Raw genomic sequence first — 12,657 nt, 5'->3', positions numbered from 1 at the left:
TGAATGAGGTTTAATTTTTGAAACAGAAAATGCACAAGGAGGAGGGGAACTGAATCCCCTCTTTCTACATAGGTCCTTCCCTCCCCAGCCTGGCTAGCAGGAAAGGCAAATGCAATTTTGGGCTCTATAGACAGAAGTATAGTGTCCTGAGCATTTTGCTCTGGTTAGACTTCGCCTAAAGTATTAAGTTCAGTTATGGGCACCACAATGTAAGAAGGATATAAACCAGCTGGAACACGTCAGGAGAAGGGGAACAAAGATGGTGAGGGGTCTGGAGACCAAATCCCATGAGGAAAGGCTGAAGGAGCTGGGTATGTTTAGAAGAAGAGTGCAGATTTATACCCCACTCTTCTCTCTGAATCAGACTCAGAGCGGCTTACAATCTCCTATATCTTCTCCCCCACAACAGACACTCTGTGAGGTGGGTGGGGCTGAGAGGGCTCCCACAGCAGCTGCCCTTTCAAGGACAACTCCGGTGATAGCTATGGCTAACCCAAGGCCATTCCAGTAGCTGTAAGTGGAGGAGTGGGGAATCAAACCTGGTTCTCCCAGATAAGAGTCCATGCACTTAACCACTACACCAAACTGGCTCTCAAACTGGAGAGGAGACAATTGAGAGGTGATATAATCACCATCATAGAATCATACAGTTGGAAGGGACCTCCAGGGTCATCTAGTCCAACCCCCCTGCACTATGCAGGCAACCCACAAATACCTCCCCCTAAATTCACAGGATCTTCATCACTGTCAGATGGCCATCTAGCCTCTGTTTAAAAACCTCCAAGGCAGGAGAGCCTATCACTTCTCAAGAAAGCCTGTTCCACTGCGGAATCCCTCTAACAGTCAGGAAGTTCTTCCTAATGTTGAGCCAGAAACTCTTTTGATTTAATTTCAACCCACTGGTTCTGGTTCTACCTTCTGGGACCACAGAAAACAATTCCACCCCATCCTCTACATGACAGCCCTTCAAGTACCTGAAGATGGTGATCGTATCACCTCTCAGCCACCTCCTCTCCAGGCTAAACATGTCCAGCTCCTTCAACCTTTCTTCATAGGACTTGGTATCCAGACCTCTCACCATCTTCGCCCTCCTCTGGACCCCCTTCCAGCTTGTCTATATCCTTCTTAAAATTTGGTGCCCAAAACTGAACACAAGACTCCAGGTATTGCTCTTACCAGAGCAGAGTAAAGCGATACCATCACTTCATGTGATCTGGGCACTATACTTCTGTTGATACAGTCCAAAATTGCATTCATCAAGTACTTGCATCATCAAGTACTTGAAGGGCTGTCCTATAGAGGATGATGCAGAGTTGTTTTCTGTTGCCCATTAGGATGGACCAGAACCACGAATTGAAATTAAATCAAAATATTTTCTGGCTAAACATTAGAAGAACTTCCTGACAAAATGGTTCCTCAGTGGAACAGGCTTCCTCAAGAGGTGGTGGACTCTCCTTCCCTGGGGTTTTTTAAACAGTGGCTAGATGGCTATCTGACAGCAATCGTGAACCTGTGGCGTGAGGGGGGGGCATAATTTGTGAATTTCTTGCATTGTGCAGGAGGTTGGACCAGATGACCCTGGAGTTGCTTTGCAACTCTACTTCCAGCAACAGAACGATGGATGGATGGATGGATGGATGGATGGATGGATGGATGGATGGATGGATGGTCGGTCCACCTTTCTCACAGGGCTCAAGGCAGATTACACATAGTGAGCCAGTGCAATTACAAAAATGGAACATTCAGTACCCAATACATTACGATTTTAGAAGTCTGAATCCACAAGAAAGAACTGAAGCATAGCATGAGTATTCAGATGACACATTAAGTGTTAACAGAAATTACATAAATACAGTAAGCTAAATACAAAAGTATAGACCAAAATCCCTAACCAGTTATCCAAACAAGTGTGTAACACCACGTAGTGCAATGCAATCGTATAACCTGAGCAGACCAGCCCTCTTGAATAGTTCAACTTCGCATAGTTTGCGGAAAGCCAGGAGACTGAGAGCATTTCTGCTTCAGCAAGTCATTCCACAAGGTAGGATCTCCTCCAGAGAAAGCATATGCTCCTAGCGCAGGTCTTCTCTTGCAAGAATTAAATCCCTCCACCCTACATTTTAGAAAAAGAGTAGACCACCAAAGTCAGTATTGTCTTCTCAGACTGGCAGCTGCTCTCCAGGGTCTCAAGCTGAGGTTTTTCACACCTATTTGCCTGGACCCTTTTTTGGAGATGCCAGGGATTGAACCTGGGACCTTCTGTTCCCAAGCAGATGCTCTACCACTGAGCCACCGTCCCTCCCCAGCGATACATAAACAGTCTCTGACCTGGACAGCCCAGGCCAGCCTGATCTCTTCAAACTTTGGAAGCTAAGCAGGGTTGGCCCAGGCTGGTACTTGGATGGGAAACCACCAAGGAAGTCCAGGGGCGTGATGCAGACCCAAACGATGCCAAACCACTCCTGAACTTCTCTTGCCTTGAAAACCACTATAAATCAGTTATGACTCGTTACAGTACATTCTACCACAACATAAACAATTAAATTGTCTGTCTATTTCAAAATTCCAAGAGCTGAAGGGATTTTTTTTAAAGCACACTTCCTTCCATGTTAAGCTCACACTTCTATAGCAAAAAAGCTCCAGTTTATCTTAGCGAAACCTGTTCTTCAAGGTATCTTTGCTGAGATAAGGGGGAAGCCTGTGGAAGGGATGGGACTTTCAGGGGGTGAGTCACCCTCTGAATCTTCCCTTACAAATGCACTCCCACCCATTTTTCTCTAAGCAGAACTTGCTTCCAGTTCTGAAGCCCAACTGCAAAGGATCAGTGGAAAGGGACAGAAGGATTAAGCACCCCCTACTCACCCATTTTCTTCCACAAGAGTCTCTCCTTACATTACCACTATCAGAGAACATGGGTTTAAATGTTCTCCCCTCACAAGGTCATCTAACTTCCCACCAAAGCATCCCAAAATAATTTCTGGTACAACAGCTGCCGCAAGATGTGGAAGAAGCAATCAAGAGGCTTACAGCTGACCCTAAACCAGATCTTTCTGCAGTGGAACAGCCAGAAACGAGATAACAGAAGCAACAATATTATTGCTAACAACTAAATGAGATATTGGCGGGAAGCTTTTATGTTGCGGGTTCAGGTACCAGCACCAAAGGCAGTGGGGAAGGAGAATACTGCTCAGATTTTGGAATACTGCTACATTTTGGAAACAGCTCAGATTCAAGGTAGAGAGCTTCCTGCTGTAAATGCCAAGGTTAACTAGGCACACCAAGAATTTCACAGTATTCACGTTTGACAGGTATACAAAGTGTCACCTTATCTGTTGATCAACTTAAGTTCTGTGCCCAACAATTTTGTGGCTGTGTAGTAGCTATGGCAGTAGAGTTCCATTTCCTTCTGCCTTGCCTCTTTGAAGAGCTCACGGTCTTGGCTGACGTGCCTCCCTCGTGCGGGGGTCAGCACAAAATACACAGCAATGCAAAGGCAGTCAAACTGCACACAAAACTGCCTTGTACTGAATCAGCCCCTTGGTCTATCAAGGTCAGTACTCCCTACTCAGATGGTTAGTGACTCCCCAGGGTCCCAGACAAAGGTTTTCCACATCACTTCCTGCCTGGTCCTTTTAACTGCAGATGCTGAGACCCTCTACCACTGAGCCACAGCTCCTCCAGAATCAACATGATGGTATCAGTTATCTAGGAAGTGTCCAGAGTTTCCCCATTCAAACAAGAACTTCACAAGGCAGTGATCAGGCCACAGATCCCAATGATTTTACAATTTAATTATACTTGCCTGTGCATGCACTTTATAGCCTTTTATAACATTTATCATTTAAAAAGTAACTCTGATGTCAGGAATGGTCCTGCTCTGGGCCTGTGCAACAATGTGCATGTTGAAACTCCTGCACATTGGCAGCTGTTAACATTGATGTGCATCACGAAGACTCAAGCTATTACCAGGTCTGCTAAATGTTAGGTTCCCAGTGCACAGCAAAGGGCAAACCAACAGGTGCCTGAACATCGCTTGACCAGCATGGCTGCCCTCTAGAACTATGAACATCTCTATGTACCCAGTGTTCAGTGGCAAGAAAAGCTGCACTCCGCACAAATTGCAGAAGTGAACCAAATTTGTTGCTTATCAGGAATATTTACTCTGCTTCTTTGGATCGTGACAAGGGCCATCAAGACATGGAGGGCCCTGAAGCAACCTCCCCCCTCCCATCCTGCTTCTACTATTTCATCAGTTTTTCTTTTTATCCATGGTACAGAAGTTTTTCTTCCCTTTTTAAATCCAAGGCAATTGCATTATGTTCTTATGTGCTTATGTTAACCCAAGGTTCCTGAAATGCTTTATTCTTTTGTTCACTCCCCAGGCTGCCCTAACTGGCTGGGTTTTTTCCAATCAACATGTGATATCCTCTCCCTAACTCTGTTTCTTAGCCCTCATTGTACCCTCAGGGTTGATAGTTCCTAAGGCTCTTTTGACAACAAAATATCAGAATTCCCCTTCTAAACAACCCTTAATGGATAATGACCTGGTCCAGGATCTAGATACTGTGTTTAGCAACACCACTGTACCATACCAAGCCCTCCAAACTTGTCTTCCTGACGTCTTACTCCGGGTGTCAAACATGCAGCCCAAGGGACGAATCAGACGCCCCTCCTCCCCCCGGAAAGGCTCCTATCAGGCCTGGGAGCAACTCACTGTCATCTGCTTACTTCTCTCTCTCTCACGTCCTTCTGCATCACAGCTTGCTTTTCCAGGCTTGCTCAATTGCACAGGAGCTACAGAGCAAAGCCTATTTTCTCCATTGACACATGAGGCAACTTATGTACAAAAGTTCACAATGCCCAGCCATTTCATGTTTTCCCCTGGGTTTTAGGCTCAAAGCATTGACCATGAGATTTCTGTAATGAATGTCAATAAATCAAAAGTAGGTTTGCAACACACCTGAACAATACCTTCAATTCAAGATTGCTACAGCACACTGTCTCCAGATTTTGAAGCAATAATTCAGAACAAGAGGTGTCAGTTATCAGAGACTTTTAAATAAGCAAAATATTGCAAAAATGCTAATATTTTAGGCATATTTTATTTTTATTTTTAAATCTTTCATTGGGTTTGTCTGTGTCCTTTATACAGTTTGTATCTCTGCTACCTAGCATTACATTTTATAACATACATGGCCTGGCCCAACAAGGTCTAAGAATCATAGAGTTGGAAGGGACCTCTAGGGTCATCTAGCCCAACCCCCTGCACAATGCAGGGAACTCACAAACACCTCCCCCCAAATTCACAGGATCTTCATTGGTTTTGGTCCTACCTTCTGGGTCCACAGAAAACAATTCTACACCATCCTCTATATGACAGCCCTTCAAGTACTTGAAGATGGTGATCATATCACCTCTCAGCCACCTCCTCTCCAGGCTAAACATCCCTAGCTCCTTCAACCTTTCCTCCTAGGACTTGGTCTCCAGACCCCTCACCATCTTCGTCACCCTCCTCTGGACCCGTTCCAGCTTGTCTATATCCTTCTTAAAATGTGGTGCCTAAAACTGAACACACTACTCCAGGTGAGGTCTTACCAGAGCAAAATAAAGCAATACCATCACATCATGTGATCTGGACACTATACTTCTGTTGATACAGTCCAAAACTGCATTTGCCTTTTTTAGCCACCGCATCACACTGTTGAATCATGTTCAGCGTTTGATCCACTAAGACCCCTAGATCTTTTTCACACATACTACTGCTAAGTCAAGTCTTGCCCATCCTATAACAATGCATTGGATTTTTCCTACCTAAATGCAGAACTTTACATTTATCCCCGTTAAAATTCATTTTATTGATTTTAGCCCAGTTTTCCAGCCTGTCAAGGTCATCCTGTAATCCTATTTCTGTCTTCTTCTGTGTTTGCAACCACTCCCAATTTCATATCATCTGCAAATTTAATAAGCATTTCCTCTATTCCTTCATCCAAATCATTGATAAAGATGTTGAACAAAACAGGTCCCAGGACAGATTCTTGAGGCACTCCACTTCTCACTCCTCTCCAAGAGGGTGAGGAACCATTCACAAGCACTCTTTGAGTGCAATCTGTCAACCAGTTACAGATCCACCCAATTCACAAAAAAGATTCCAAACTTATAAGTCCTTAGCACAGGTACATGCTCCCCAGTACACACTTGTTCAGCACAGCTGAGGACAACTATCAGTGACAACCATCCATCCATTCTGTCCCCATTTCTCCAAGAAGCCTCACTATTAAGACACAAGCACAGTCCCTAACGTTTTTTACTTTCTCAATCCCCCCCAGTTAACTTAGTCAAAGTGTTAATCATGATATTTTAATCAGTGAACCATTGAGAATGAACAGAAGGTGGTGCAGTGGGTTAGTGTGTCAGACGATGAGGCCAAAGCTGGAATCCCCACTCCACCACAGAAGCCTGCTGAGTAGCCTTGGGCCAGTCTCACACTCTCAGCCTAACCTACCTCTCAGGATCGTTGTGATGATAAAACGGAGGAGAATGATGTCAGCCACTTCAGGTTCCCATTGGGGAGAAAGGTTGGGTACAAATGGAGTAAAGAAATAAAGCAGGCCATTTAGAAAACACAGCCATTATCAGCTTTCAATTGTGTTTTGGCTCAGAATATATTTATCACTTAAAATATTTGCATTCTGTCTTTCATTGTGGCTCAAGGTGGCTTATGGGTGAGAATTTAAAACATCACAAAGTTAAAAACCCAACAAAGTACAATTCCAAATACCCTCCACCTCCCACTTTATACCCTATTAAAAATCCTGGCAAAAAAAATAGCCCTGCAGTGTCTCCTAACAATTTAACCCTTCACCTCCTCAAGAAAGCCAATTCAACAAAGTGGGAGGTACAGTGGAGAAGGCGCAGTTTCTGCTTCATGACTGGTGAGCTACCTTAAGAGCCTGAGGAACACGCTTGGCACAAGGAGCTATATGGGGAGAGGTGGGCAGACCAACCCCCAACTGCACAGGTACAGCCAGCACAGCACCTTTTTGAGAGCATCAGCTTGCAAGGTCCAAGGTCAAAGTTCCCATCAACCATTAACTTCCTGGGCAAACAGCTAGCACTAAACTCCCACCCCACCTGTATGGTAATCAGTTCCCTCTAAGCTCCACGGGTTGAGCAAAAATTCTACCTTGTGAGCAAAAAAAGCTAGTAGCATTAAAGTGAGTGAGTCTACATTTGACTACTGCATAAATTAGTTTTTTATAAAGTTATTTCCATAACGTAAAAATCTCAGAATGAATTCTGTTAACTATATTTTAAAAATATTTTAAACATTATAAGAGGAAACAGAATCAAGTCATATTTCATTACAGAAAATGTTCTCTATGAGGGCAACCAAGCCTCTGGAAAACAGGTCTGCCCTCCCCTTTCCACTATACTACTAGACCGGGCCTCCAACTATTGCCCTGTGCTGAGCCTTTCAAAATACACCAGCTCTTGGCTGGTGGGGGGGAACTCTTGCAGTCTACTGGGGGGGGGGCGGGGTTAGTGAAATGACAAATTTATAGGCCAATTAGGTGGAACAATCACTTTCAGAACCCTGCCTAGCCTAACAAACAGGAAGTTACTTGAATGTTATCAACCTACCCAAACTACCTATTTATTCAAATATTTATATTCCACTTTTACTGTGACTCAAGGGAGTTTACATATCATACTGAAAAGCAAATTAGGGGTGTGCAAAATAAACAAATTTCCACCCTGCTCCATAAGCTATAATGGAGCCCTATGGGCTCCATAAGCTATAATGGAGAAACAATCTGGGGCTCTGAGGGACATGGCTGCTGGTGCCCGTCCTCAGAAACCTCTCCAAGTTTCAAAAAGATTGGACCAGGGGGTCTCAGAAGGAAGTGCCACCATCCTCTATTGTGAGCTAGAAGCTAAAATCCCTGAGCAGCCAGCTAAAATTTTCCGTGCCAGCACCCCCTAGCACAGCTTAGCGGGAACAAGGATGATAATATGATGCAAATAATGTCAATCTTACATTACAGGGCTGTTGTACAGACTGTTAAATGCTTACAACCCCTGAAAAAAAATACACACACACACAAACCAGATCCAAGTGGGCAGCCTTGTTGGTCTGAAGCAGTAGAACGAAGCAGGAGTCAAGCTGCACCTTTAAGACCAACCAATTTTTATTCAGAAGGTAAGCTTTTGTGTGCTCTCTTAAGCACGCTTCATCAGACGAGAACACAAACACCCCCCCCCCCCCCATTAAGTCATTTATTTAGTATACTTCCGCCAAGGCACAACTAGTTCTCCCTTCCTCCACTTTAACCTTCCCATCACTCTGCAAGGTGGGCAAGACTGAGAGAAGTGACTGACGGGCGGGGGGGGGGGGCAGTTCCAGAGCAAGCGAGAGATCTGAACTGGTTTCCGCTCGTGCAAGACCGGCTGGGCTCTTCGCATCGCCGGCTCTAAGCAGAGGAACAAACACAAAGCGCGGGCGGGGGGGGGGGGGAGGAGCGTGCAGTCTGAGAAAAAGGCGGAAGCAAATGAAAAGAGGAAAATCTTTTAACGCAGTTTGAAGGGCTGTGACCATTCTGGAGGATCATCGCGGCGTTCGATCTTATTGCGTATTAATCTTTACCGGAGCTTCACAGCGACCTTTTCTCAAAACAGCCTCTCCCCGCCGCAGCGGTGCCAGCAAGACGCGGACGCCCGGCGCTCCCCCCTCTCCTCCCCTCCCCGAGCCGACGCCCCACGGCCTGCGCGGCTCATCTCCCTCCGGCGAGCCAAGTCTGCAGCCCTCGAGGAGGAGGAGGCGGGCCAGGAGCCCCCCAGTCCCACCCCGTCGCCTTCGGGCTCCTCGTCTCCAAGAGACCCCCGCCCCCCCCCGCCCAACCCGGGGCTGGATCCTGGCCGCGGCCAGCGGAGCTCCTCCCGCGGGGAGCCAGGCTCCCGGCCCAGCATCCCGCCTCCAACGGAGGACGGCGGGACCCTTCCTGCGCCCTCGGCCGCCGCTGCTGCTTACCAAGTCGGCGCGCCCCGCGGTGCTGCTGGGAGAGCGGCGAGGAGGAGAAGAAGAAGAGCCCGCCCGAGCCTCTGGCGCAGCGTCGCTCTCTGCCCGGAGGGAACAGCGGCCGAGGCCAGCGGAGGAGGAGCCGGAGCTCTCACGGCAGGCAGGCAGGCAGGCAGGGCTTCCTTCCCTTCCCTCCCCTCCCCAGGCCGGGGTGGAGACGGTGACTGCGCACTTCTGCGGGCAGGAAGACGAGCCTGCTCATTTGAGCCCGCCCCAGCCAGGCGGAGGAGCGATGCAGTTGTGCCGGGCGCGAGGCTCCGCCACAGATGGTGGCAGCAAGCCCAGGTTCATTGGGTTGGAGTTTTGCCGGCCTCCAGGGGGGACTGGAGATCTCCCGGAATTACAACTGATCTCCAGTAACGCAGATCGCTTATTTATTATTAGTTTCTTTACAACATTTATTACACACGGGACGGGATTGCCCATGGAGAATCACACAGGCCCATAGGGAATAATGGAGAGCAGGCTTGCCCTAATGACAGCAATTGCTTCTCCTAAGGATAGCGATTGCTCATAGACGATTCATGATTGCCAACAGAAAATGCAAGCTTGCCCATAGGAAAAAATGGATACCACACTTGCCCTTAGGGAATAATGGAAATTAGGCTTGCCCTAAGGAGAGCAATTGCTCATAGACAATACATGATTGCCAATAGAGAATGCATGATTGCCCACAGGGAATAATGGAAATTAGGCTTGACCTAAGGACAGCCCCTGGAGGGCTCCTATCAGGCCCCAGAGTAACTGGCTCTTGTCTGCTTTCTTCTCCCTCTCTCTTGCTTCCTTCTGCATCTCAGCTTGCTTTACAAGGCTTGCTCAATCGCACAGGAGCTACAGAGCAAAACCTCGATTTTCTCCATTGGCTGAGGCTCCTCCCTCTCCTGGTCCCTGGGGAGAGAGGGAAAGCGTCAGAGCTTCCTTTGCCCAGTTCTCTGGATTCCATCAGAAAAATACAATGAAAGTACTTTTAAGACCAACAAGTGCTACTGTTTTAAGCATGTTTTATTTTAAGGTGTTTTTTCTTATATAAAAAAGTTGTGTTTTTCTGTGTCCTTTTAAAAGTTCATATCTCTGCTAGCTAATCGTAAATAAGTACACACATGGCCCGGCCAACACAGCCTGGCCCGACAAGGTCTCATTTATGTCAGATCTGGCCCTCATAACAAATGAGTTCGACACCCCTGCTCTGCATGATTGCCAATACGCGATCACGCTTGCCCATAGGGAATAATAGAAATTAGGCTTGACATAAGGACAGTGATTGCCCATGGACGATACAATATTGCCCATAGGGGAAAATGAAGAAATTAAGACCACACTTGCCTATAGGGAATAATAGAAATTAGGCTTGACTCATAGACTATATTCTCTTGCCAATACAGAAATCTTGGCTAAAGGGAATAATAGAGACCACACTTTCCCTTAGGGAATAATGGATACCACAATTCTCCTAAGGACATCAATTGCCCATAGTCTATACATGATTGACAATAGAGAATGCATGACTGTTCATAGGAAAGAATGAAGACCACACTTGCCAATAGGAAATAACGGAGACCAGGCTTGCCGAAAAGGGAGCAATTGCCCATAGACTATACATGCATGATTGCTGATAGAGAGACTAGACTTACCCCTGGGGAATAAGGAAGCCCATGATTGCCCATAGGGAATAGCAGAGATCATGCATACCCATAGAGAGAGCTATGTTTTTGTGTTGTCATTTTTTGTGTAGCCATTTTCTTCCTCCAGTTTGTCTCCTTTTTTGGCTGATTTCTTTTGTTTTCCTTTGAAGAGAATGGAGAATGGCCAGGGCATCTAGTATGGATGCTCACAGTTTGGGACTCAGCTTTACTCGAAAGAGCTTGTTTATTATTCTTGCTATATTTCCCCATACTATTTTAGCCTCATGACATTCCCACCACATGTGAGTGTACCATCCTTTCATTTAAGCTTGGGCTTAATCCTAGAAACATGTTGGCTAAGGTGGCTGGGGTTCTGTACCATTCGATATAGACTTTTAGCTCATTTCCCTAAACTTATGTATTTTTATTCTCTTAATTCCTTCCATTATTTTTTTTGCTTTTCTGTTATTTGAGTTTCTGTACTCCATTTTCTTTGGAGATGGGCTATTATTCCTTCTTCATCTGAGGTCATTTTCTGATAGAGTACACCTACCAATGGGGGGTGGGGGGTTGGCTCCCTCCTGGGTGTCCTGCCGCCCCCAGGGAAAGTGCATGCGCAATACATCGCCTCTCCTCTCCCGGTGTAGTGAACGTTGCGTGGTCACTGTCTGGCTATGCCTGGTAGATGGTCACTGCAATGACCTCTCCTGCATTACTACATTACTGCATCCGTGGCAACACCTCGCTGGTCCCCCCCCATTTTCACAGAGTTTGCCACGTCATGGTGAGACCGAATGTCCGGCGGTATAACCGGATGGGCAGGCTGGGCTCACCAACCTCGCCAGCCAAGAGAAGGAAAACTCTAACATCAAGCCCGGGCAGACAGAGCTTGTTAATATAACATCTACCACCTGGAGGACTCGCTGCCGGCATCCCGGCTTATTGGGCCATGGCAGATGACCCCATGGTGAAAGGGTGGAGCCAGTACTGCGCACACTGCGCTTCACCTAAAAATTCCTCTGCGCAGGCCTGAAAGGTATCCACATCCACAACCCACAACATACCAAGTCCTGCAGCGATGGACAAGGGGCGAAACGGCAGGTGGAAGATGCCACTGGAAGCTGCAGTTCCGATCCTGCATGTAGGCGGTTCAGGGTATTGGTCGCTGATGCTGACCCGGAGACGAAAGCATTTTTCGGCAGCACCCTGAACGACCAAGCAGCCTTATTTAGGGACAGCACTGCTTGCTCCATATGGAGAGGGGCCTAGAAAAGGTGGCCTAAACAAAGCTCGTCTCCCCACCACCCCAGTTGGCTAGCGGCGGTCAACGGGCATCCTTACTTGCGGTCGAAAAATAACAACAAAGAAAAGGCATGCACCTGCCTCACAAAGTGTGCAAAGACTAAAGCTTGCGTGTTGGAACATCAGAACCATGCTTGACACAGTAGACAGTGGTCGCCCTGAACGATGCTCTGCTCTAGTTGCCCACGAACTTCTCAGGTTGAATATTGACATAGCAGCTCTCAGTGAAGTCCGTTTCCCTGAGGAAGGTAGTCTTCAAGAACATGGTCCTGGCTATACCCTTTACTGGTCGGGTAAGTCAAAGGCTGAGACCCGCCTTTCTGGCGTTGGCCTCATGGTCAGGAATTCCATTGCCTCTAAACTCGAAAACCTGCCAACAGGTCACTCAGATCGCATCATGTCTATGCGCCTCCCTCTTCAAAACAAGCAGCATGCAACACTCTTCAGTGTGTATGCCCCAACCCTTCAAGCAGATTCTGCAGAAAAGAATAAGTTCTATGCTGATCTACGCAACCTCGTACGGAAGACCCCTACGGAGGACAAGGTGATCATCCTTGGCGACTTCAATGCCAGAGTAGGTAAAGACTCAGAAGCCTGGAAAGGAGTACTTGGCAAACACGGCATTGGAAACTGCAATGATAATGGGCACCTCCTGCT

At 46.9% G+C, this 12,657-nt stretch overlaps 1 protein-coding gene across 1 annotated transcript in view; it reads right to left on the bottom strand.

The window, feature by feature from the left end:
- ANXA11 (annexin A11) overlaps positions 1-9,048 on the bottom strand; it is an 84,382-nt gene extending 75,334 nt beyond the window's left edge. The window contains exon 1 of the mRNA XM_060240984.1: positions 9,029-9,048. The gene's annotated coding sequence lies outside the window, so the exon portion shown is untranslated. The remainder of the gene's footprint in view (positions 1-9,028) is intronic.
- Between the last annotated feature and the right edge of the window lie 3,609 nt (positions 9,049-12,657).

This window comes from Heteronotia binoei, chromosome 6 (genome assembly GCF_032191835.1).
Source record: "Heteronotia binoei isolate CCM8104 ecotype False Entrance Well chromosome 6, APGP_CSIRO_Hbin_v1, whole genome shotgun sequence".
Classification (NCBI taxonomy): domain Eukaryota; kingdom Metazoa; phylum Chordata; class Lepidosauria; order Squamata; family Gekkonidae; genus Heteronotia; species Heteronotia binoei.
This window is presented reverse-complemented; position numbering and strand designations above follow the sequence as displayed.